Source organism: Rhinoraja longicauda, chromosome 16 (assembly GCF_053455715.1).
Source record: "Rhinoraja longicauda isolate Sanriku21f chromosome 16, sRhiLon1.1, whole genome shotgun sequence".
Classification (NCBI taxonomy): domain Eukaryota; kingdom Metazoa; phylum Chordata; class Chondrichthyes; order Rajiformes; family Arhynchobatidae; genus Rhinoraja; species Rhinoraja longicauda.
Window position 1 is genome coordinate 32706203 of NC_135968.1, and position 24474 is coordinate 32730676.

The following is a 24474-nucleotide window of genomic DNA, read 5'->3' on the forward strand; positions in this document are numbered from 1 at the left end:
GGAACCTTGTCCTCTACAATCAACAAGTGTGCTCTTCGTGATCTCTTTGGAACAAACATAATCCATGAACTTCTTTCCAGATTTTAAGAAGCATCTCCTTCTAATATTTCTATATCTCATATCTCCTTTTGACAATCATTCCATCAGGTTTATGCTGGCTTAGAATAATCCCATCAATCCCATTCTCCAATCTATTTCCTGCTACCTACTCTCTCTGACATACCCATTAACATCCCACTGAATCTCTCACCACTCATCATCCCCAGAGGTGATTTACAGTAGCCAGTTCGTCCATCAGTACAGATTTGGGATGTGGGAGACAACCAGAGTACCCAGAGTACCCACGTGGGTGTAGCAAAAAGGTACAAACTCAACAGAGATGGCACTGGTGGTCAGGATTAAACCCATCAACATGGCTCCAGTTATCAGAAATATTGGTTTTGACCACAGATGGAATGAGATCAGGAGGAAACTTAAAAGGTGTCCTTCACAGAAATTGCACTCATACCAAACACACACAGCATGTTTAGTCTAGAGATACAGCATGGGAATAAGCCCAACAGCCTACCGAGTCCATGCCGATCACAAATCACCCATTCATTCCGGTTCTATGTTATCCCATTGTTGCATCACTCTCCATACACTTGGGCAACATTTACGGAGGCCAATTAACCTACAAACCCACACGACTTTGGGATGTGGGAGGAAACTGGAGCACAAGAAGGAAACCCACGTGGTTACCGGGTGAATGTGCAAACTCTGCACATAAAACACCCAAGGTCAGGATTGAACCTGGTTCTCTGGCACTGGGAGGCAGCAGCTCTACCAAACATTTTATATGTCATGGAATATGAAGGGTCTGAAAGAAGTTCACATTTGAGCCTTTGATATTCCAGGTTACTAATCTATTGTGCAAGTAGAGAATTTAAGAATAGATTACATCATTGATAGCTTAGATGTTAGAAGATGCTTATTATCTTGCAGAGTGCAGTGGAGCAGGTTGCTTGCAATGGAGTGTCTGATTTGCCAGAAGCATTGATACATAACTGTGTATTCGGTCTGGACTCACTGGAGATTAGAAGGATGAGGGAGGACCTCATTGAAAGTTACCCAATAGTGAAAGGCCTAGATAGAGTGAATGTGGACAGGATGTTCCCACTCGTAGGAGAGTCTAGGACCAGAGGCTATAGCCTCAGAATAAAAGGCTGTACCTTTAGAAAGGAGATGATAAGGAATTTCTTTAGTGGTGAATCTGGAATTAATTGCCACAGACGGCAGTGGAAGTCAAGTCAGTGGATATTTTTAAGGTGGAGATTGACAGATTCTCAATAACAGTGTCAGGGGTTATGGGGCGAAGGCAGGAGTATGGAGTTGAGGGGAAAAGATAGATCAGCCATGATAGAATGGTGGAGTAGACTTGATGGGCTGAATAGCCTAATTCTGTTCCAAGAACTTATGAACTTATAACTGCTTGAAGGAGGCAGACTGGTAAAGGGGGGTCTATCACGTATCGGTTTTCCTGGAATTTGTTTGATCATCAGTGGCTGGAAAGAAATTTCTCAAAGTTTTCCTCCAAATTAGATTTGGTGAGTGTTTCTTTGCGACATGGAATGGGAGGGGATGGTGGGGAAAGGGGAAAGGGGCACGAGTTTGTTGAAAGGGCAGATTGTGCACAGCGATGGCTGGGTTCAATAATATTTGAATGCATTTTTTTCACCATATTTTTAGCTGTACATTGCAGCAATACTCTTTCGCAATTAAATAACTGCAAGAACATATGCAATAATTGAAGATTTAAGCAGTTCTTAGGATATCTTCTTGTACCTAATGTTTTTCAAACATCACTGTAGTTCAGTTAAGAACTTCAGCTGAAATGAAATAGTCCTTTGTTATCATAAAAGTGTTGTCAAAACATTCACCTGTGCCAACCGAATTCTGGGAATCATTCCTTGTGCCATGACACAGCAAATGTTTTCAGCTGATCATACATCTGAACATTAAATCATCCAGCTGCAAGTTCCAGATCACTGCAATCTTGGCACTGCGATAAAAGAGACAATAGTCATTTCCTTTTGACAGATAAATTATTTTTTCATAAATTGCTCTAAATTTAAAAATAAAGCAACGGAACTTATGCAAGACAGGAGCGTGCATTAAAATAGAATGATCAAATACATAAATGGAACTGTGCCGACGATATTCACTCATTAACTTGGAGTATTGGGGTGAAGTTCCCAACCATTTGAAAGAAAGTAATGTGTAGGAAGGAACGGCAGATGCTGATTTACACCGAAGATAGACACAAAATGCTGGAGTAACACAACGAGACAGGCAGCATCTCTGGGGAGAAGGGTTGGGTGATGTTTTGGGTCGAGACCAAAGTAAGTTCTGGGCCTACTGTGTAACAAATTATGCCCTATCTGCTCTATGCTCCATTTTGGATTCCACAGCAGTGTGGCCCAGTCTTGCTGAGATCCCTCTGCATTATACTGGGAAATTGCCATTCAAATGCTGATCCAGTCAGTCCTGCTTTAGATTGAAAACAGCATTTACATCAATGGAGATTTTAGGCCTGTGGATTAGAAAAAAAAAAGTGAATAATTTATTTTTAAACCACTTTACTTCAATTTAATTTCTTAATTGTTTCTAGGTGTTCAGGTTAACCATATTTTCTATTTTTAAATGAAATGTATTAATTATTAAAAATGTTCTTAATCTTACCAAATTTTAAAATTTTGAAGTCTCTGGATTGTACCAGCTGAGGCCCAGTCACTGTTGAGACTTTAACTACATCCTTCTCTATGACCAGACAAGAACGCAAAGAAAGACCACATCACTGAGGCAAGGAGAATGCACTTAGACAGGGAGGCCAGGTGGAAACTGAATGGCTGGCAAGGTGCAAGATCCAATCCAATATACCATGAATAAATGTGATTAGCAATAGGAAGGTCCCATTGTTTGGTTCCTGGTCTGTACTTAGCTGGCAGGATGGCAATAAGAACACTTCACTAAGAAACAGGGTCGCTGATTAGTATGGAGTGAATCCCACTCTCCATCAAGCGTCAGTCACCTACTGAGACTCTTTTTGACTTGCATAAACAGATCAGCTATTGGAATAAGCATATCAGCACCACAGATGTCTTACCCCGTCAGCAGGATTCCTCTTCAAGCAAATTAAATGAAACAAAAGCTGCTCTGATACTCAAAAGCATTTACGTTTATTCACATGGTAAAGACCTGTAAAGGACATGGATGTGACACTAAAGCACATGGATCTGGGGTCTGGGTGAAAATTTGAACCTACTTTATTCAAGAAGTGCAGTAAACATTGGAAGAGAATTTCTAACAGTTCAAACAGGCTGCTATTGTTAGGACACAAGGCTCTAGTGGCAGGGGGATAAATTACCCGAGTTACTCAAAATGACAGGACAGTGTAAATTGTAGTAACATCACAGGCAGTTTTCATTATAGATGGATGATTATCTAAGACTTAGCAATCTTTGTGATGAGAAATATGAGTGCTGGGGAATGGAGCAATTTCCTGCCTTTAACACTCTGTCTTATCACTCCCACAGCTGGGACATGACAACAACAAGTTAGATTTACAAAGCATCTGCCATGTAGGGAAGTGTCTCACAGCACCTCAAAACATACACCAAGCATGAGGAGAAATTAGAGGAGCAATGGTCAGCGGGGTAGTTATGAATGAATAAACAAGCAGGGGCCAGTGGCAATGCAGAATTCCAGTCTCCAGCTTCCATCGACTAGCAATGCAGCAGATGGGTGGTCAGAATGGACAACCCTAGGTTGTGAACTTTGGCTGAGTTCTCTCGGCACAACCCCACAAACACCACTTTGGTCTTTCTCAGGTTCTGTTTCCATATGCTGTTTCTTTACAGTAGCAAAGGCTCAGTGGAAATGACAGATTCGATATGGTTGGTAATGTATTCATGTGAGATTGTCATTTCTATTACTGTGCACTTCCGCCAGAGGAGACACTTTACACCCTCTTCCAATGATAGATAGGAGACCAGATCTGCTGGGTATGCCCTCCCAACTCATCAACCTTCGAGGATTGTATTATTAACATAGTGGTAAAATGTTCTTCCTTGGATTTTCAGTTTAAAAATGCTGGTTTCTCAGCAGCGCTCAAGGTTAAAGTTTAGGCTGTTAAAGTGATAGCTGTGTTTAGCCTGTGGCGTTTTCTCCCCGGGGATCTCTCAGACGTCGAGGTGCACCATCTACCTAACCTTGCCACAAGCCTTTGCACTTTGCAGTCGCAGCAGCTTTCAGCATAATCAAGGATGAGTCGCACCCTGGCCATTCCCTTGTCTCCCCTCCCCATCAGGCAAAAGGTTTTAGAAGTGTGAAAACGAGCACCTCCAGATTCAGGGACAGTTTCTTCCCAGCTGTTATCAGGCAACTGAATCATCCTACCACAACCAGAGAACAATGCTGAACTACTATCTGCCTCTTTGATGACCCTCGGACTATCCTTGATTGGACTTTGCTGGATTTACCTTGCACTAAACGCTATTCCTTTATCATGTATCTGTACACTATAAATGGATCAATTGTAATCAAGTATTGTCTTTCTGCTGACTGGTCAGCATGCAACAAAAGCTTTTCACTGTACCTTAGTTGTGTTGGAAAATAACTGCAGATGCTGGTACAAATTGAAGGTATCACAAAAAGCTGGAGTAACTCAGTGGGTCAGGCAGCATCTTGGGAGAGAAGGAATGGGTGAAGTTTTCGGGCCGAGACCCTTCTTCAGACTGATGTCAGGGGAGGGGGTGGGACAAAGAAAGGATGTAGTTTGAGACAGGAAGACAGTGGGAGAACTGGGAAGGGGGAGGGGAAGAGGGGGACAGAGAAGCTAACAGGAAGACAGTGGGAGAACTGGGAAGTGGGAGGGGAAGAGAGGAACAGAGAAGCTAACAGGAAGACAGTGGGAGAACTGGTTCTCCCACTGTCTTCCTGTCTCTAACTACATCCTTTCTTTGTCCCGCCCCCTCCCCTGACATCAGTCTGAAGAAGGGTCTCGACCCGAAATGTCACCCATTACTTCTCTCCGAGATGCTGCCTGACCCGCTGAGGTACTCCAGTATTTTGTGATACTTTCACTGTACCTTGGTACACATGACAATAAACTAAACTGAAACTGAGCTGAACTATTCAGAAGCGATACATCTCCTTCCCCTACTCTCTCACCCTGCAGAATGCATATACTACTGAAATTACGACTGGCAGTGTGAATCTGTAAACAATGTTGAGCTTCCTTGTGTGAGTCTGAGCAAAATCAGGAAAGGTCCCGACCCAAAATGTCACCTGTCCATGTCCTCCAGAGATGCTGCCTGCCCACTTATTCTTCCAAACCTACCCCACTGACTCACTGCAGCATTTTGTTTTTTGTAATAATCCAGCATCTGCAATTCCTTGTTGCATTTGCAAATCCTCTATGGTTTAATGTGGCTTTTAATATCTGACTGAGCTTCTTTGTTCATTTAATGTTTCTAATGGTAAGGTCATGGGACAAGCCCAGCAGACCTGACCGTAAACTATAAAATCTGTGACAAATTGATAATAAGCAGAAATTACCAGCTACAATACAGGCAGATGGAAGGAGTAAGATTTACCAGCATCTCAGTTTCCAGCAGTTTTAAAAATTCCTATCTGTAATTTGCAGTAATTTACTTGCATGTATGTGCTTGGGATATGGGTAGAAAGCGGAAAACCCGGCAAAAGGCCACAGAACAATAGAGAGAACATGCAAACTCCACACAGACAACACCCACTTTTTTAAGACTACTTTGCAAGTTTTAACCAAATGAAGACACTTTTTTGTATGAACAAATAAATGTAGAATGGGCAAGTTAAAAAATGAACAGGAAGACGATGGGCAGCTAAAATCTCACCTCTATATTCTCAGTGCCCAAACTTTACAAAATGAGAGGCAGTGTGAGAATAGTCAAAATCTGGATTCAATAGCTGAAATATCAAATAAGTTTGACTCCAATGTTCTGGAGCTAAAATGAAACCTGAGCCAACAGCCCATTTCTACAGATGCCTAAACACCTGAGACTGAACTTGCAATGGCACAATTACGTTGTTCAGTGTTGCTATTTATTAAGAAAATACCTAGCCAAAGGGCACTTATTGTTGCAAAAATAGTATCCCTATTGCAGCGCAAGGCCCAAAGCACACAGACATATTTTATGATTTGTGCCTTAACAAAAGAAGATCCTAAAAGACAATAGAAGGTATCACAAAATGCTGGAGTAACTCAGCGGGTCAGGCAGCATCTCGGGAGAGAAGGAATAGGTGACGTTTCGGGTCAAGACCCTTCTTCAGACTGATATCAGGGGACAATAGACATATTAACTAAGTGTTGCTGTATACGAGTTCTCATTGAAACTATTTAACTGCGACCATTAGTCTGGGTTTCTGAAAGCCGTGTCGGTAACCACTTAACTAGAGCAAATACTCTCATTAGAAAGGCAAGATTGTGGTGGTACCCGGGGATTAGGCCACTCCCTAGATCATCCCCCTCGGCACGGGTTGGACAGGGCTGGGGAAGGGACTAGTGCTACGGGGTGTGCCGGGGCTAGAGAGGTAACTCGTGCTTGAGACTGAAGAGAGTGTGGATGTTCTGTTGCTGCATTCAAATTACAGTTAATACCTACCTGGCGTCTTGCCAGATTCCTACTGCGTCCAGACCCATTGCAAGATTTAAATTAATTTGCTACGGCATTGGTAAATGTCCATGGAAATTAAATCTTGTGACGGCCTTGGAGAAACAAGCCTTAACAGGATTTAGTCAGTGTATGGTACTGTCTAGAGAAATAGTTAATCTTGACATGGCATCTGTTATATTGGCTCTCAGCTGGAACTCGTTCATGACAGAGTTACAGATTTGCCGAGTGACAGTGCAGGCTCGAGTTTGCCTCTGGCAAATGATCACATATAGATTATATATATATATATATATCTCTCTTTTTACAAAGTTTGCAGAAGAATGTTTTTTAAACATGTGGTTGACTTCTCCACTTATTTATTTAGTGGACCTCCAACTTCGTATCAAGGTAGACAGAAAGTCCAGTGGGAATATGGGCAGTTAGCTTCAATGAAAGCTGCTGTGAATCAAACTGAGGTTGCCCAATAATCGATCTATATGAGTTATCCTTTGGCAATTTCTTACTGAAAAAAATGCATTCTCAGTGTAGCAAGAAAAAAAGATTATGCCAGCAATCCAAAAATAATACAAAATAACCCATTGTGCACTAAATCCCTGATATAGATTAGTGTCATCAAGGGAGTTTGAAATTAGACTATCCTCTATAATTACTTAAGCATTGTTCAAAGCCATGTTTAAACTCGTTTCTTGATATGATATTGGCTGTTCTGCAGCCAGGATAAAACTTGTCTCCATTTTATGCTTTGGATACTGTTGCTGAAATCGCAGGCTGGCTAAAAGATGAAAATCCATTTGCCTCACTCACAAGGAATTAAATCTATAAGTCACTGTTCATTATTTACAGAAGCATTAGCTCTGTTATTTAACTGCTTTAGAGTGAGTTAGCAGTCTCTGCCTGCAGCACTGAGCTTCAACTGGTGATGTTTCAACTGTTGGTAAAGAATGCCTGGATTAATTAAAAAAACTTAGTCATCATGTTCATTAAAGGCCTCGGCTGCTTTGCAGAAAGCCACTCATTGCTTTGATTGCTGTGCAGTACATTTACATAAAAGACTCCTGATTTAATCTGAATGATAACCTGCTGATGGAGAATGACCCACCAGGGTTCAAAATGTGCCTGTCTGACTTTCAGCACTGCAACATTATCCAGGCCGCATCCACAGACATCACTGGCTGTCATCACTTCCACCCTCCCAGACTCTGTAAACTAGTCTCTGTTATGTTGCACACCAAGCCGTAGAATAGAGTTTGGGTGACTCCAGGAGATTTTATGCATTGTAGAACCTCAGCTATGCTAATAATACATGATGTCAAGGCACTGCTGTTTATCACCATCTCTGCTCATTTTAAAAGTAACTTTGATGGAGTTTTCAAATGGCAGAGTAAATTTTAGATGTGCATTTCATGGGGGTGATTTTTATGTGTATCTGCAATGGCTGCAAGGTTGAGTGCATTTGCAATGTCTGCTTTGATCATGAGTGGTGTAATGGTGCAGCCAGTGGAGCCACTGCCTCTCAGTGTCACAGGCCCGAGTTTAATTCTGACCTTGGGACCTGTTTACATGGAGTTTGCACATTCTTCATCTGAGTTAACTCTGAGCAGTGCTGGCTTCTTCCCACATCCCAAAGATGTGCAGATTGGTCGGTCAATTTGCTATTGTAAATTGCCCCTGGATTTTAAGGTAGAAGTAAAATCTATGTGGAATTGATGAGAATGTGAGATCATTTTGCAATTTACCAGCAGCCATCAATCCAAACGCACTCCAACCCCACCCACTGCCTAACCCGATCTAACCGCCACTCTTCTCCCCCCACTTCTCCCCACCATCCTTTCCTTCTCCCCACCATCCGGATCACAGGACCTGTACATCTCCACACCCTCCCCAGCAGCCAATTCAGAATCCGAAAGAGACACATTTATGGTGTTGAAAACATGCAATACACTTGTGTCTACGACAGCTTTGGGAGAGGAAAACCAGGCTGCACACTTACACCCACAAAATGAATTTTGTTCTGCCTACACAGTTCTAGCAGATCCTATTAAGTACACCTGGATTTCCAGATAATGTTTTGCTTACAGACCATCAAATCCCCCAAAAAATGTTCCCGGATCACAACAAGAAGTAAATGATTTAATAATAAGTGTCCCAAAATGCATCAAAATAGAGAAATGTGCACCATTCAAAGGTGGAAACAGTAGGAAGAGTTGCCGGTAAAGTGGCTTTTAATCTAAGTACAGGTGCTCCCCGGCTTACGATGTTTCGACTTGCGATAGTTCGACTTTGCGATGGTGCAAACGGCAGCGACCCATAGTGAGCCGCCGCTCGCTTCCGGCCACGTGATCGCCTGTATTACAATGCTTTTCGACTTACAATACTTTCGGTTTCCGATGGGTTTCTCGGAACAGAAGCCCATCGGAAGCTGAGAAGCACCAGTACTGAAGAAAATGAGAGAGCCAGATACAATAGTTTAAAAGTACTGTAAGGGGGTGAATCCAAAAAGCTTGCAACTTTTATATATTTATAGGGTGTGGATAGGACTAAGTAATGTACATCTCCACACCATTACTTATTGCCCATTCTTAATTGTGTTTGAGCACATGATGAAGGGCTGTTTTAAGTCTTAAATCTTTGCAGTCTTTCTGGCATTGGTAATCACACTGTGTGGTTGTGTAGGGATCTCTAGGGTTTAGATTCGGAGATGTTGAAGGATGGAGAAGTGGCTGCAGGTGTGATGTTTCCATGAGCCTGCTGTTCTTCTCCATCTTTGTGGTGGAATTGTGTGTTTGTGAGTAACTGGCGGAACAGCCTTGGCTATCCATTGCATTTTAGACAGTCATCATTGTTGTATTTTAATGATCACCAGTTTGTACATCATCCAAATATTTCTCCAAATGTGTTCTTGCTTTGCTTTTTCTCAGATTTACTTACTTCTGCCCAGTGTTAATTTTCACACCTTGTGGAGTTTTCGCTTCAATGACAAGTTCTCTCCAAGAATAACATGATGAGTACAGCTCCCTCAATCTTAGCTTATAGAAACATAGAAAATAGGTGCAGGCGTAGGTCATTCGGCCCTTCGAGCTAGCACCACCATTCAATATGATCATGGCTGATCATCTAAAATCAGTACCCCGTTCCTGCCTTTTCCCCATATTCTTTGATTCCTTTAGCCCTCAGAGCTAAATCTAACTTTCTGCCTTATGCCAGTACTAAAATATAAAGCCAGGTTCAACATCTCTGGGGCAATTTTACAATAAATTGTTATTATTCTCTTGGGGGTTTGATGTTACACCAATCTCAGTGGGACAGGCTGCTTTCTCCACGGCTCCACTTTTTAATGTTCAATCAGTAACATGTCACACCTGTACTGCGAGCTATCAAGAAAGCATGTACAGCACTGGGGAAAATCAATAATAATTTTAAAAATAGAAAGTTAATCGATAAATCAGATTGGCAGATATATTGCCAAATTCCAAAGAGGTTGGCTGATTAGCCTTTAATACATGATAAATTAAAGTTATATTGTATATTGTTTTCTTAGAGGGTGGTGCAAGGTTCCTGTAAATTCTTGATTTGAATTTGCTACATTGCTAGTGGCTGCCAAGTCTCGATGTGTATGTGTTTTCTAATAGACTGTGTTGTTTATGTAGGGAATCATTATTGTAACTTTAAAAAATAGTACATGGATCCATGGAGTTTCACAAATATATTTGGAGCGTTGCTTGGACCTGCTGAGAAGTAGTGTTTGACTGGAAACCGAAAATCACAGTTAGCACCAGTCCAGGGCCTGAATCATCACAATCAATCACAATCACAATCAATCACAATCACAATCACAATCACAATCACAATCACAATAATACTTTATTAGCCAAGTATGTTTTGCAACATACGAGGAACTTCATTTGCCATACAGTCATAACAATAAAAAGAAACAGGACACACAAAATACATTTTAACATGAACATCCACCACAGCCACATTCCTCACTGTGATGGAAGGCGAAACAAAGTTCAACCTCTCCCTTCTTTGTCCTCCAGTGGTTGGGGGCCTCTAAACTTCCGTTGACGGGACGATCTTAACTCCCGTAGCCAGCGGCGGGCCTTCCTCGTCGGGGCGATCCAGCTGTTGCATCGGGGGGGGGGGGGGGGGGGGGGGGGGGGGGAAGGGGAATCTCAGCTTCACTGCGCCGGGCCATCTACCCCGGGTCTGGACTTGTCGAACCTCATGCGGCTTTTGGAGCTCCCGACCGGTCTCAACCCAAAACTGCGAGCTCCACTTTGGAGTGTCGATCCTAGGCAAGGGATCGCACGCCCAGATAGTGAGCGACCGGAGATACGACCCACAAAGCAATTGCATCTCCGGCAAGGTAAGAGATTGAAAAAAGTTTCCCCCGACCCCCACCCCCACCTCCCACATAAAACAAACCAAAGAACATTAACACAGACTTTTAAAACTTACCAAAAACAAAAAAAAGTTTGAAAAGGACAGACAGACTGTAGGCGAGGCAGCCATCGTGCGGCGCCCCCTGGTGGTGGTATTACCAATCAACCATCAACCATCTCTTTGGACAGGCACATAGATAGGAACGGTTCAGAGGGAAGATAGGCATAAAAAGTCTGAAACCTGATTAAGGGTCTCGACCCAAAACCTCACTTATTCCTTTTCTCCAGAGATGCTATCTGACCCACAGAGTTACTCCAGCTTTTTGTGTCTATCTTCAGTTTAATCCAGCTTCTGCAGTTCCTTCCTACACATGTTTTTGAGGGATATGGGCCAAACATGGACAGGTGGGATAAGCGTAGATGGGGCATCTTGGTCGGCATGGGAAAGTTGGCCTGAAGGGAGTATTGTGTGCAATTTTGGTCTCCTAATTTGAGGAAGGACATTCTTGCTATTGAGGGAATGCAGCGTAGGTTCACCAGGTTAATTCCCGAGATGGCGGCACTGACACATGATGAAAGAATGGGTCGACTGGGCTTGTATTCACTGGAATTTAGAAGGATGAGAGGGATCTTATAGAAACATAAACTTCTTAAGGGATTGGACGGGATAGATGCAGGAAAGATGTTACCAATGTTGGGGGAGTCCAGAACCAGGAGTCACAGTTTAAGAATAAAGGGTAGGCCATCTAGGACTGAGATGAGGAAAAAAAAAATCACCCAGTTGTGAATCTGTGGAGTTCTCTGCCACAGAAGATAGTGGAGGCCAATTCACTGGATGCTTTCAAGAGAGAGTTAGATTTAGCTCTAAAGGAATCAAGGGATATGGGGAAAAGGCAGGAATGAGGTACTGATTTTGTCTGATCAGCCATGATCATATTGCATGGCGGTGCTGGCTCAAAGGGCCAAATGGCCTACTCCTGCACCTATTATTCTATGTTGCTATGTTTCTATGTTTCTGTGCTGCATGACTCTTTGCTTCAAAGCTGCTCCTTGATCCACCGAGTTCCTGCAGCAGTTTGTTTTGTGGTTCAGGTAAGGATCAATGCAAATACATGGAAATGAAAACATAATTTGCCTTATCTAACTCATTTTTATTACCTTTGAAGAATAGACTTTAAATGAAATAGCTCTCCCTTCTTACTGTATGAAACATTTCAGTATATATGACTATTGGGAATACTTCAGCTGTTGACACAAGGAACTGCAGGCACTGGTTTACAAAAAAAAGACGCAAAGTGTTGGACAGGTCAGGCAGCAACTCTGGAGAACATGGATAGGTGAGGTTTTGGGTTGGGACCCATCTTTAGTATTTCTGCCTGTTTTATTTTGTGTGATAAAGTATAGTTAGTTGGAGGAGTACATCATCTACGTAAATTAAAGATATTAGCATTCCACATTCTGTATGCAAACTTGATTCTTTTCACTTTCTTTTGAGGAACTGGAAAATTGTTTTGTGTAGTTGTCAATCACCATTGTGACTGTGGTAGAATTTTTGTTAGCTTGCGATAATCCAGAGCCTCAGCTAATAATCCATGATGTTTAAATCCTACCATGTCAGATGGGAAATGTAAAATTGTTTACACAATCCTTGAATCCATTGGGTGGCGCCACCAGCACTGGCTGCCTCGCCAACAGTCTGTCTGTCTGTTCTACTGCTTTTATTATTTTAAGTATGTGTTAAAAGTATGTTTTAGTGTTTCTTGGTTTGTTTTATGTGGGGGGTGGGGGAATTGGGGGAAACTTTTTTTCAATCTCTTACCTCAACGGAGATGCGATTTTTCTCTATATTGTTTCTCCGTCCCCACTGCGGCCTAACTGCGAGGAGTCAGTGGCCTTTCCTAGAGACCGGCCCGGCGCTTCAACCTGCGGAGCTGCGATCCTTTGCCGAGGATCGACTGTGGAGAGCTTCAACCGCGGCGCCTGCAGTCTTTAACATCGTGAACTCTGGTAAGAAGAGGCCGACTCGAGAGCTCCATGCCGCGGAGAGTGTTTCAACCGTCCCGGTGCGAGGGCCTTTGACAGTCGGCAGCGGCGACTGCAGATGGTTCAACAGCACCAACTGTGGGTGAACAAAGGAAGCTGATTGAACTTTATTAATCCGCTGTGGTGGATGTTTCTGTTAAATTTTATTTTATGTGGCTGGGTGTCTTGTTGCTTTTCACTTAGTATGGCTGTATGGTAACTCAAATTTCACTCTACCTTAATTGGTACATGTGACAATAAACTGATCTTGAATCTTGAATCTTGAATTACAAACGAGTAACAATACTGCTGGTGATGAAACGCCAAATTGTGAGAATTTCATTGAGGGAAGAAAACCTGCCTTCCTTCCTCATCTGGTCTTTGTGTGACTCCAGAGTCACAGTGAGGTTGGTTAAATCTGAGTTAACATCTGAATGGCCCAGACCACTATTCAATTAAAGAGAATTTAAGGTGGGCAATCAATGTTGCCCTCTCTAGTGATGCCAACATCTTCCAAATAGTTAAAACAAAGCACACATAATATGAAAGCTTAAATAAAACTCTCACCTTTAGCTGTTGTTATTTCCTTCTTATTTGACATATAACATAAAAGGACTCTCACCTGCTTTTTGTATGCATCCAAGTATATAAAGGAAGAAGCAAAATACCGTCAATGTATACAATTCTGTGGACCTGCAGTCATAATATTCCTCCAGCCTAGGTGGTGCTGTTGTGGGAGGACTCGTATGTCTCTATTTTATAACTGGTTAAGAGGGATTTTAATATTGTTTTGCGGTGACCTGTTACATGTGCAATGGCTCTACTTGATTTTCTGACATCCATGAATGACGGTATCGTTGACACCAAAACCTAATGTGCTCAGTTACAATTACATCAGTACATCAGGTGTACAGCAAAACATACATCGGGTCTGTTAGAATCTGTCCAGCAAACAATGATGGCATATTCTAGGGAGAAACATTGAAAGCAAAAAAATTGACAGTCCTCTAGCCGCAAGCAGGAGAATGTTTTCTCACCTCTGAAACTGAGTCACTGCAAAAAAATTTCCCCCGATGATAAAATTTATTCAGAATAAAAAATATGTACAAAAAACTGTGCAAAAACTCTTCAGACATTCTCAGCATCTATACATTCATTAATGCCATATTCAGTAGTGTTTGCACCTGTCTTTAAAACAAAACAGCCTTGCCACTCATGTGGCCCCCTGAGATGATATCCTTTCCTCATGTGAGGTGTGTCCCCACTCGAATCTGAACCTCAATGTTCAGCAGCGGAAAGACCCTAGACTGTGGCGCTTCCCACAGACCCTTGGTGTTGGCTGCACCAAGCTTCAGCGAGTCCCTCAGCAGGTACTCCTGCAGTCTGGAGTGGGCCAGACGACAACATTCCTTGCTGTGCTGGGAGACCAACAAAAATTGGGTAGACCAAAGAGGTGGACTCACATGTCTCTATTTTATAGCTGCTTAAGAGGGCTTTTAATATTGTTTGGCAGTGACCTGTTACATCTGCAATAGCTCTACTTGATTTTCTGACATCCACGAATGATGGTATAGTTGACACCTAAACCTAATGTGCTCAGTTACAATTACAGCAACTGAGTTCTTCCACCGAGTTGATGGTCTTCCTGCAGCACTTGATGTCCATCTTCAAATGTCTCCCTGGGAACAGCCTGTAAATCGGAGAGTCCCCTGTTATGGAGCTGTTTGGGATGAACCTTGACAAGGACCCTTGCATCATTTTCTAGACCCTCCTCGCAAATGTACACTCTGCAAAGAGGTGGCCAACCATCTCCTCTCGGTGGTAGCCATCCCTTGGGCAACCGTTAGTAAGACTGATGGTGCAGGAAGGATCTGGCTGGGAGGGTCCCTCTCACTGCCAGCCAAGTGAGGTCATGGTGCTTGTTGGTGCGTTCTGGTGATGAGGCATTTCAGCTGACAAGCTGGGCAGTCTGCTCAGGGAACCACACCACAGGATCCATCAAGTCCTTGTCCTGCAGTGCCTGCATGATGTTCTGTGCTGACCACTGCCCGAATGGTCAAATGTGTTGGTCTGGAAGAACGCTTAGGACAGAGGACAGGCGGTGCGACGACTGGCATATTGCATGGCAGTGGTGTCAGGCCCAACGTCCGCAACACCAGGTACGATGTGGTCTCGGAGCTGTTGCACTTGATGCAGGTGTGGACTGTCCCCCGCTTCTCTGCCTCGGCAATTATCCAGGCCGTCTTCCAGTTCATCTGGGGATCAAATATGGAGCAGGTCCGATGGGTCACAATGCACAACTCAGCAGACAATGGGGACAAACGTGTGGCCAACATCGCCCTCATGCTGATGGCCACCTTTATGTGTGGCCGCTTCAGGCAATGTTTAAATTCAACTCTGTACCAACTCTCATTGCTGCTGAGGTTCTAACATGCCCGAGTGTTGCGAAACCTAAGAAGTACGGCACATAATAATGTAATGGTGGGTTAATGTTGCTCTAGAACAGTGCCTTATAAACTGATTCAGCAACCTTATCACTTGCGGAGATTGAAAATACTATCAGTTTTTCATTGAGGTTTTTCATTGCAACTGGTTTAATAAGTACCAATTTTTTATCTTCTGCTTTCCCCTTTGGTGGCATTATACAGTTTGAATGCTGTAGAAACGAACCCCCCTTACTTGAATTGACATGCTTTCAAAACAAATTATAATGCATTTGTGCAGAGATTATTCCGAAAAAAAACCAAGCATTAGAAATATTTTGGCAGGACACATTTTTCACACTTATTATTGTAAAAATGCACACAGAAATGTCATCAGACGCACAAATTCTCGGCATGTGATTTAGATTGTGCAACCTCTTCATATTAATAAACTAGCAAATTGGATATGAGATGTAGTCATTATTAATTAGTTGGGTAACAGTAAGTACATTTTAACAAATCAGCATTTTCACTGACATTTACAGAAGGAAAATGGTGCAAAGCTGTAATCATATCTGAGCTCATTTCACTAAATATAATTTTGATATTCTATTGAAATTGTTCTGAAACTGAGACGAGGTAATTATGGGCTCAAAAGAGTGATTTGCCACAGAATTGAATGGCTGTCAAAATGCTTTGGCAAATCCCAGTGAAACAGAAAGAAAATCTATTTCATAAAGATGTGTATTGAAGTCTGCAGGGAGCACCTTAGTACTGTGAAATGGGGAGCAAAGCAAAATCTCAGATTGACTGAAAAATTGCCTTCTTCCATATTGTACTCTCATAGTATTGATACTCGTACCCAGCCAAAGATAAATGGGACCTTATGTGATTGAATGCTGCCTTTTGGCATCTTATCCATAATTATTATGTCTATAGACAATAGACAATAGGTGCAGGAGTAGGCCATTCGGCCATTCGAGCCAGCACCACCATTCAATGTGATCATGGCTGATCATTCCCAATCAGTACCCCGTTCCTGCCTTCTCCCCATACCCCCCTGACTCCGCTATCCTTAAGAGCTCTATCTAGCTCACTCTTGAAAGTACTCAGAGAATTGGCCTCCACTGCCTTCTGAGGCAGAGAATTCCACAGATTTACAACTCTCTGACTAAAAAAGTTTTTCCTCATCTCCGTTCTAAATGGCCTACCACTTATTCTTAAACTGTGGCCCCTTGTTCTGGACTTCCCCCAACATTTGGAACATGTTTCCTGCCTCTAACGTGTCCAACCCCTTAATAATCTTATATGTTTCAATAAGATCCCTTCTCATCCTTCTAAATTCCAGTGTATACAAGCCTAGTCGTTCCAATCTTTCAACATATGACAGTCCCGCCATTCCGGGAATTAACCTAGCAAACCTACTCAATTAAGTATTGAGGTTAATTCCGGGAATTAACCTAGTAAATAGCAAGAATGTCCTTCCTCAAACTTGGAGACCAAAACTGCACACAGTACTCCAGGTGCGGTCTCACCAGGGCCCTGTACCGCTGCAGAAGGACCTCTTTGCTCCTATACTCAACTCCTCTTGTTATGAAGGCCAACATTCCATTGGCTTTCTTCACTGCCTGTTGTACCTGCATGCTTTCTTTCGGTGACTGATGCACTGAAACACCCAGATCTCTTTGTACATCCCCTTATCCTAACTTGACACCATTTAGATAATAATCTGCCTTCCTATTCTTACCACCAAAGTGGATAACCTCACACTTATCCACATTAAACTGCATCTGCCATGCATCCGCCCACTCAAATAACCTGTCCAAGTCACCCTGCAACCTCATAACATCTTCCTCACAGTTCACACTGCCACCCAGCTTTGTGTCATCTGCAAATTTGCTAATGTTACTTTTAATCCCTTCATCCAATCATTAATGTATATTGTAAATAGCTGCGGTCCCAGCACCGAGCCTTGCGGTACCCCACTAGTCACTGCCTGCCATTCTGACCCATTTATCCCCACTCTTTGCTTTCTGTCTGTCAACCAATTTTCTATCCATGTCAGTACCCTATCCCCAATACCATGTGCTCTAATTTTGCCCACTAATCTCCTATGTGGGACCTTGTCGAAGGCTTTCTGAAAGTCGAGGTACTCCACTGGCTCTCCCCTGTCCGTTTTCCTAGTTACATCCTCAAAAAATTCCAGAAGATCAGTCAAGCATGATTTCCCCTTCGTAAATCCATGTTGACTCGGAACGATCCTGTTACTGCTATCCAAATGCTCCGCAATTTCGTCTTTTATAATTGACTCCAGCATCTTCCCCACTACCGATGTCAGACTAACTGGTCTATAATTTCCTTTTTTCTCTCTCCCTCCTTTCTTAAAAAGTGGGATAACATTAGCTATCCTCCAATCCACAGGATGCAGACCATCAGGCCCTGGGGATTTATCAGTCTTCAGTCCCATCAGTCTACCCACCATTTCCTGCCTAATGTGAATTTCCTTCAGTTCCTCCGTCACCCTAGGATCTCTGACCACTGGAACATCTGGGAGATTGTTTGTATCTTCCTTAGTGAAGACAGATCCAAAGTACCTGTTCAACTCGTCTGCCATTTCCTTGTTCCCCATAATAAATTCCCCAACTTCTGTCTTCAAGGGACCCACATTTGCCTTAACTATTTTTTTCCTCTTCACATACCTAAAGAAGCTTTTACTATCCTCCTTTATATTATTGGCTAGCTTACCTTCGTACCTCATCTTTTCTCCCCGTATTGCCTTTTTAGTTATCTTCTGTTGCTCTTTAAAAGAGTCCCAGTCCTCTGGCTTCCCGCTCTTCTTTGCTATGTTATACTTCTTGTCTTTTATTTTTATGCTGTCCTTGACTTCCCTTGTCAGCCACGGGTGCCTCTTACTCCCCTTAGAATCTTTCCTCCTCTTTGGGATGAATTGATCCTGCAACTTCTGCATTATTCCCAGGAATACCTGCCATTGCTGTTCCACCGTCCTCCCTGCTAGGGCCTCCTTCCAGTCAAAACTGGCCAGCTCCTGCCTCATGCCTCTGTAATCCCCTTTGCTATACTGCAATACTCACACTTCCGATTTTCCCTTCTCCCTCTTAATTTGTAGATTAAAACTTATCATATTACGATCACTGCCTCCTAATGGCTCTTTTACCCTGAGTTCCCTTATCAATCAGGTTCATTACACAACACAACACATCCAGAATTGCCTTCTCCCTGGTAGTCTCCAGTTCAAGCTGTTCTGAGAATCCATCTCGGAGGCACTCCACAAACTCCCTTTCCTGGGATCCAGTACCAACCTGATTTTCCCAGTCTACCTGCATGTTGAAATCTACCATAACGACCGTTACCACAGCTGCCATTACGGTACGGGCGGCACGGTAGCGCAGCGGTAGAGTTGCTGCTTTACAGCGAATGCAGCGCCGGAGACTCAGGTTCGATCCTGACTACGGGTGCTGCACTGTAAGGAGTTTGTACGTTCTCCCCGTGACCTGCGTGGGTTTTCTCCGAGATCTTCGGTTTCCTCCCACACTCCAAAGACGTACAGGTATGTAGGTTAATTGGCTGGGTAAATGTAAAAAATTGTCCCTAGTGGGTGTAGGATAGTGTTAATGTACGGGGATCACTGGGCGGCACGGACTTGAAGGGCCGAAAAGGCCTGTTTCCGGCTGTATATATATGATATGATATGATTACATTTGCGACATGCCAATTTTAGCTATTGATTCAACTTGTATGTCGAAGCTACTGTTTGGGGGCCTGTAGATAACTCCCATTAGGGTCTTTTTACCTTTACAATTCCTCATTTCTATCAATACTGATTCTACATCTCCTGATTCTATGTCTCCCTTGCAAGGGAGTGAATATCATTCCTTACCAACAGAGCGACCCCACCACCTCTGCCCACCTGTCTGTCTTTTCGATAGGTCGTATACCCCTGAATATTCAGTTCCCAGCCCTGGTCCTCTTGTAGCCATGTCTCTGTAATTCCCACAACATCATATTTGCCAATGTCTAACTGAGCCTCAAGCTCATCCACTTTATTTTTTATACTTCGCGCAATTAAATACAACACTTTAACTTTGGTATTCACCTCCCCTCTCACACCGGTCACCATTGGCCCTGACCTTACTCTCTTATCCCTTTGAGAACTTTCCTTCCCATTTATTCGAGAGCCTTTTGCAATTTCTCTTGTATTCGCTTCCCCTTTAACTCCATCTTCATATTCCCAATATGTCAACCCCTCCCCCCACTACTTAGTTTAAACCCACACGTGTAGCACTAGCAAACCTGCCTGCCAGAATATTGGTCCCCCTGCATTTAAGGTGTAACCCGTCCCTTTTGTACAGGTCACCCCTACCCCAGAAGAGATCCCAGTGGTCTAGAAATCTAAATCCCTGCTCCCTGCACCAACCCCACTGCCATACATTCATATCCCCGATCTCTCTGTTCCTGCCTCCACTGGCACGAGGTACAGGAAGCAATCCAAAGATAACCACTCTTGATGTCCTACTTCTCAGTCTTCTTCCTAACTCTCTAAACTCACGTTGCAGTACCTCCTTCCTCTTCCTCCCGACGTCGTTCATGCCCACGTGCACAACTACTTCCGGTTGATCGTCTTCCCTCGCTAGGATGTTCTGAAGCCAGTCTGTGATATCTTGAACCCTGGCACCAGGGAGGCAACAGACCATCCTCAAGTCCAGCCTGCGGCCACAGAATCTATTGTCCGTACCTCAGACAATGGTGTCACCCACTACTTTGACTCTTCCCGACTTCGGTCTCCCCGGTCGAGTCTCCTTGCCTGGATTAGAGCCACTGACCTGTCCGCCGCTCGGACTGGAAGAGTCTTCTGCCCCGACAGCTGTCAAGAGGGTGTACCTGTTTGCAATAGGCACAGCCACCGGGGTCTCCTGTAGTCCATGTTTACTCCCCTTTGAAACGGTCTCCCACCTTCGCTCGACCTGGACCCTTGGCGTTTCAGCCTCACAGTAGGTCCTGTCCAGGAATCTCTCGTATTCCCGGATGGCCCTGAGGTCACCCAGCTGCTTGGAGGGTAACTAAATGGTTATGCCTTTGTGTCTCCATGAAATCTACCAAATTCACAGGAATGTAACCCACAATTTTACCTCTGATTTACATAAATCTGTTCTTTTCTCTTTCTTTCTAAATTTCTGACCTTTCCCATAGAATTTCAGAAGTATGATTGAAAGTATTGTAACTTTGGGTTGATTGGTTGACAGGCTATTGACTGAATGCGGGGCTGGGATCTGAGATGCTGCCTTCCTGAGAGAGAACAGCGGATTTTGCACAGTCCAAACACAAAAATCACGTTAATAAGCAGACAGAAGTGAGTTACCATGTAGATCTGGTTAAATCGGGCGTGGTGTTCCTCGTTCCTGTTCCATCCAATTCAGTTCCATCCACTTCAGCCACTGCTTGCCCTAACCTCAAAGTGAATTATCACCATCAAAAAATCTACTGAATGTAGGAATTCTTTGTTTGAATTTGCTGCTTTGAAACCATGCATGCACAAAGATTTGAAATACACTCAAATGCAATATTCAATGGGATTAGAGTGAAGCTAGGGGAGAACGAAATGCTAGACAAATAGCATGTGATCTAATGCATTGTGCTTGTGGTTTCATTTTAATCAGTTCTTATTGCTGATCTCCGGTACTCATAGTCCATTCAGGAAGAATATAGAACAGTACAGCAAAGGAACGTGCCCATCAGCCCACAATGTCCGTGCCAAACACGATGCCGTTAAACTAATCTCCTCTGCTTCCACGTGATGTATATCCCTCCATTTCCTGCATATTCACGTACCTATCTTAAAAGCCTCTTAAATGCCACTGTCACCTCTGCCTCCACCTCCACCTGCAGCACGCTCCAGGCACTCACTATTCTCTGTGAAAATAACTTGCCCTGCACATCTCTTTTGAACGTTGCCCCTCTCGCCTTAAAACTCTGCCCTCCAGTCCTTACCATTTCCACCCTGGGAGAAAGGTTCTCGCTGTCCGCCTTATTTTATGCTTCCCATAATTTTATAAACATCTATCAGACACTGTTCAACCTCCGATGTTTCAGAGAATGGTTGTCCAACTTTCCATATATATAATACCTTCTAATCCAGGCAGCATTCTGGTAAACCTCTCCAAAGGCTCCACATCCTCCCTTTAATGGGATGACCAGAAACTGCACACTGTACTCCAAATATAGCCTAAAGTTATATAAAGTTGCAGCTTCCTGACTTCTGACTCTTACACTCAATGACTTCCTGACTCTTTTACTCAGTGCCCTGATTTGGATGAGGGAATTGAATGCAACATCTCCAAGTTTGCGGATGACACGAAGCTGGGGGGCAGTGTTAGCTGCAAGGAGGATGCTAGGAGGCTGCAACGTGACTTGGATAGGTTAGGTGAGTGGGCAAATGCATGGCAGATGCAGTATAATGTGGATAAATGTGAGGTTATCCACTTTGGTGGCAAGAACAGGAAAGCAGACTATTACCTGAACGGTGGCCGATTAGGAGAAGGGGCGATGCAGCGAGACCTGGGTGTCGTGGTACACCAATCATTGAAAGTAGGCATGCAGGTGCAGCAGGCAGTGAAGAAAGCGAATGGTATGTTGGCATTCATAGCGAGGGGATTTGAGTATAGGAGCAGGGAGGTTCTGCTGCAGTTGTACAGGGCATTGGGTGAGACCACACCTGGAGTATTGCGTACAGTTTTGGTCTAATCTGAGGAAAGACATTCTTGCCATAGAGGGAGTACAGAGAAGGTTCACCAGATTGATTCCTGGGATGGCAGGACTTTCATATGAAGAAAGACTGGATAGACTCGGCTTGTACTCGCTGGAATTTAGAAGAATGAGAGGGGATCTTATAGTAACTTACAAAATTCTTAAGGGGTTGGACAGGCTAGATGCAGGAAGATTGTTCCCGATGTTGGGGAAGTCCAGAACAGGGGGTCACAGTTTAAGGATAAGGGGGAAGTCTTTTAGGACCGAAATGAGAATTCTTTTCACACAGAGAGTGGTGAATCTGTGGAATTCTCTGCCACAGAAGGTAGTTGAGGCCAGTTCATTGGCTATATTTAAGAGGGAGTTAGATGTGGCCCTTGTGGCTAAAGGGATCAGGGGGTATGGAGAGAAGGCAGGTACGGGATACTGAGTTGGATGATCAGCCATGATCATATTGAATGGCGATGCAGGCTCGAAGGGCCGAATGGCCTACTCCTGCACCTATTTTCTATGTTTCTATGTTTCTATGCCCTGACTGATGAAGGCATGAAAACCATTTGCTTTCTTTACCACTCTATCTATTTGTGTTGCCACGTTCAGGGAGATATTGGTTTGGAATATCACTAAACTAAACAGTTTCCAGGTTCCTGTGCTGATACGAGGAAAATATTTAAGGCAAAAAATTGTTCTTGAAACCCACTAACCCAACAGCCTTCTGGAATGCCAATCCATTATTGTAATTTTTATTATTTGGATCCAGTGAGTGAATGACAGGTCCATAATCCTATCAAGACTGGATCTGTAAAGGATGTGTCACAAGTTTGGAGTCTTTCCTTACATTACATCACAGAGTCCGAAGAAGGTTTCTGACCCGAAACGTCACCCATTCTTTTTATCCAGCGACGCTGCCTGACCCGCTGAGTTACTCCAGCACATTGTGTCTATCTTTGGTAAAACCAGCACCTGCAGTTCCTTGTTATGCATTACATCACTGATATTGTACATGGAAATTTATTCAACGCATCGGCTTCAATTGGTGCCATCTGGTGTTGGGTGTTGAGTGAGGAAATTCCCCACTGTGGCAGATATAAAAACTATTGGAAATATTTCACTCATCATATTTAGCAATATTTAGACCCAATGTATTCTGACAGCAAGCCAAAACTTACCTATAAAAAAAGGCAGGAACATTTTGCCACTTTCCTCCACAGTATAATTGACAAGCATTGTTTTTTCTCTTTTACTGTGTAACTAATTGTCACAGACTCCCAATAAGTTATCAGCTTGTAGTAGTCTTTGAAAGTATTATTCAGCTCGGTTACCAGACCCTCTAAGACATCTAATAGGATACATTTAGATCCCGTTATCAAACTTAATTGGTGATCACTAGAGGCTCTACCACACATTTTCAAAAACAACTGCAATATTGCACATTTAATATTTTTTAATATGGAGTCAGCCCACAATTGAAAGCAGTAAAAAAAAAAATGTTATTGAAACCCAAAGGTTTTCTTAAATAGTTTCATATCTAGGAATAAATTTGGGCACAGTGGATTGAATTATTAAAATAATGGGTTGAGTACAAAATACATTTGCTTGCCTCTGGAATGCTGTCTATATAATAGTTTAAAGACAGAGCATAAATATTTTGTGCTTTTAAAAGTAATGTATATTGTTAATGGATTTAATTTAGGATATGTGGCTATTAATTATTCTATTAATTACTGATTTGCTGCTTGAATATAATGCTTATGCCTTGGATTCATTTTCAGTGTCAAATATGACTTAACAATAATCACAAAGTTGTTTTTATATACTAAAAACAAATTTCCACTGATTGCTAATAACACAACAATTGTCTGATTAAATCTGAAAGGGTGGATTCATGATTGGTTATGTCTATTAATTGTAGCAAAGTGGATGAAACCACTCAGAATAAAAGATAGAGATTTATAATGTCAGATCTTCATCCATTTAACACCTCTGTGCACCTTTACAATTTAATATGTTTCATTACTTTGGAAAGCATCAGCTGACATGTGGGCAAATTGGTGCAAATGATGCTGAAATTATGTAATTACATTTAATCAACATAATTAGTGGTTCAGAGAGGGTGACTAAAAACTGTGCTCCTTATTGAAGTAGGATTTTTTAAAAAAACCTTATATACAGTGATAGTGGTGTCCTGAG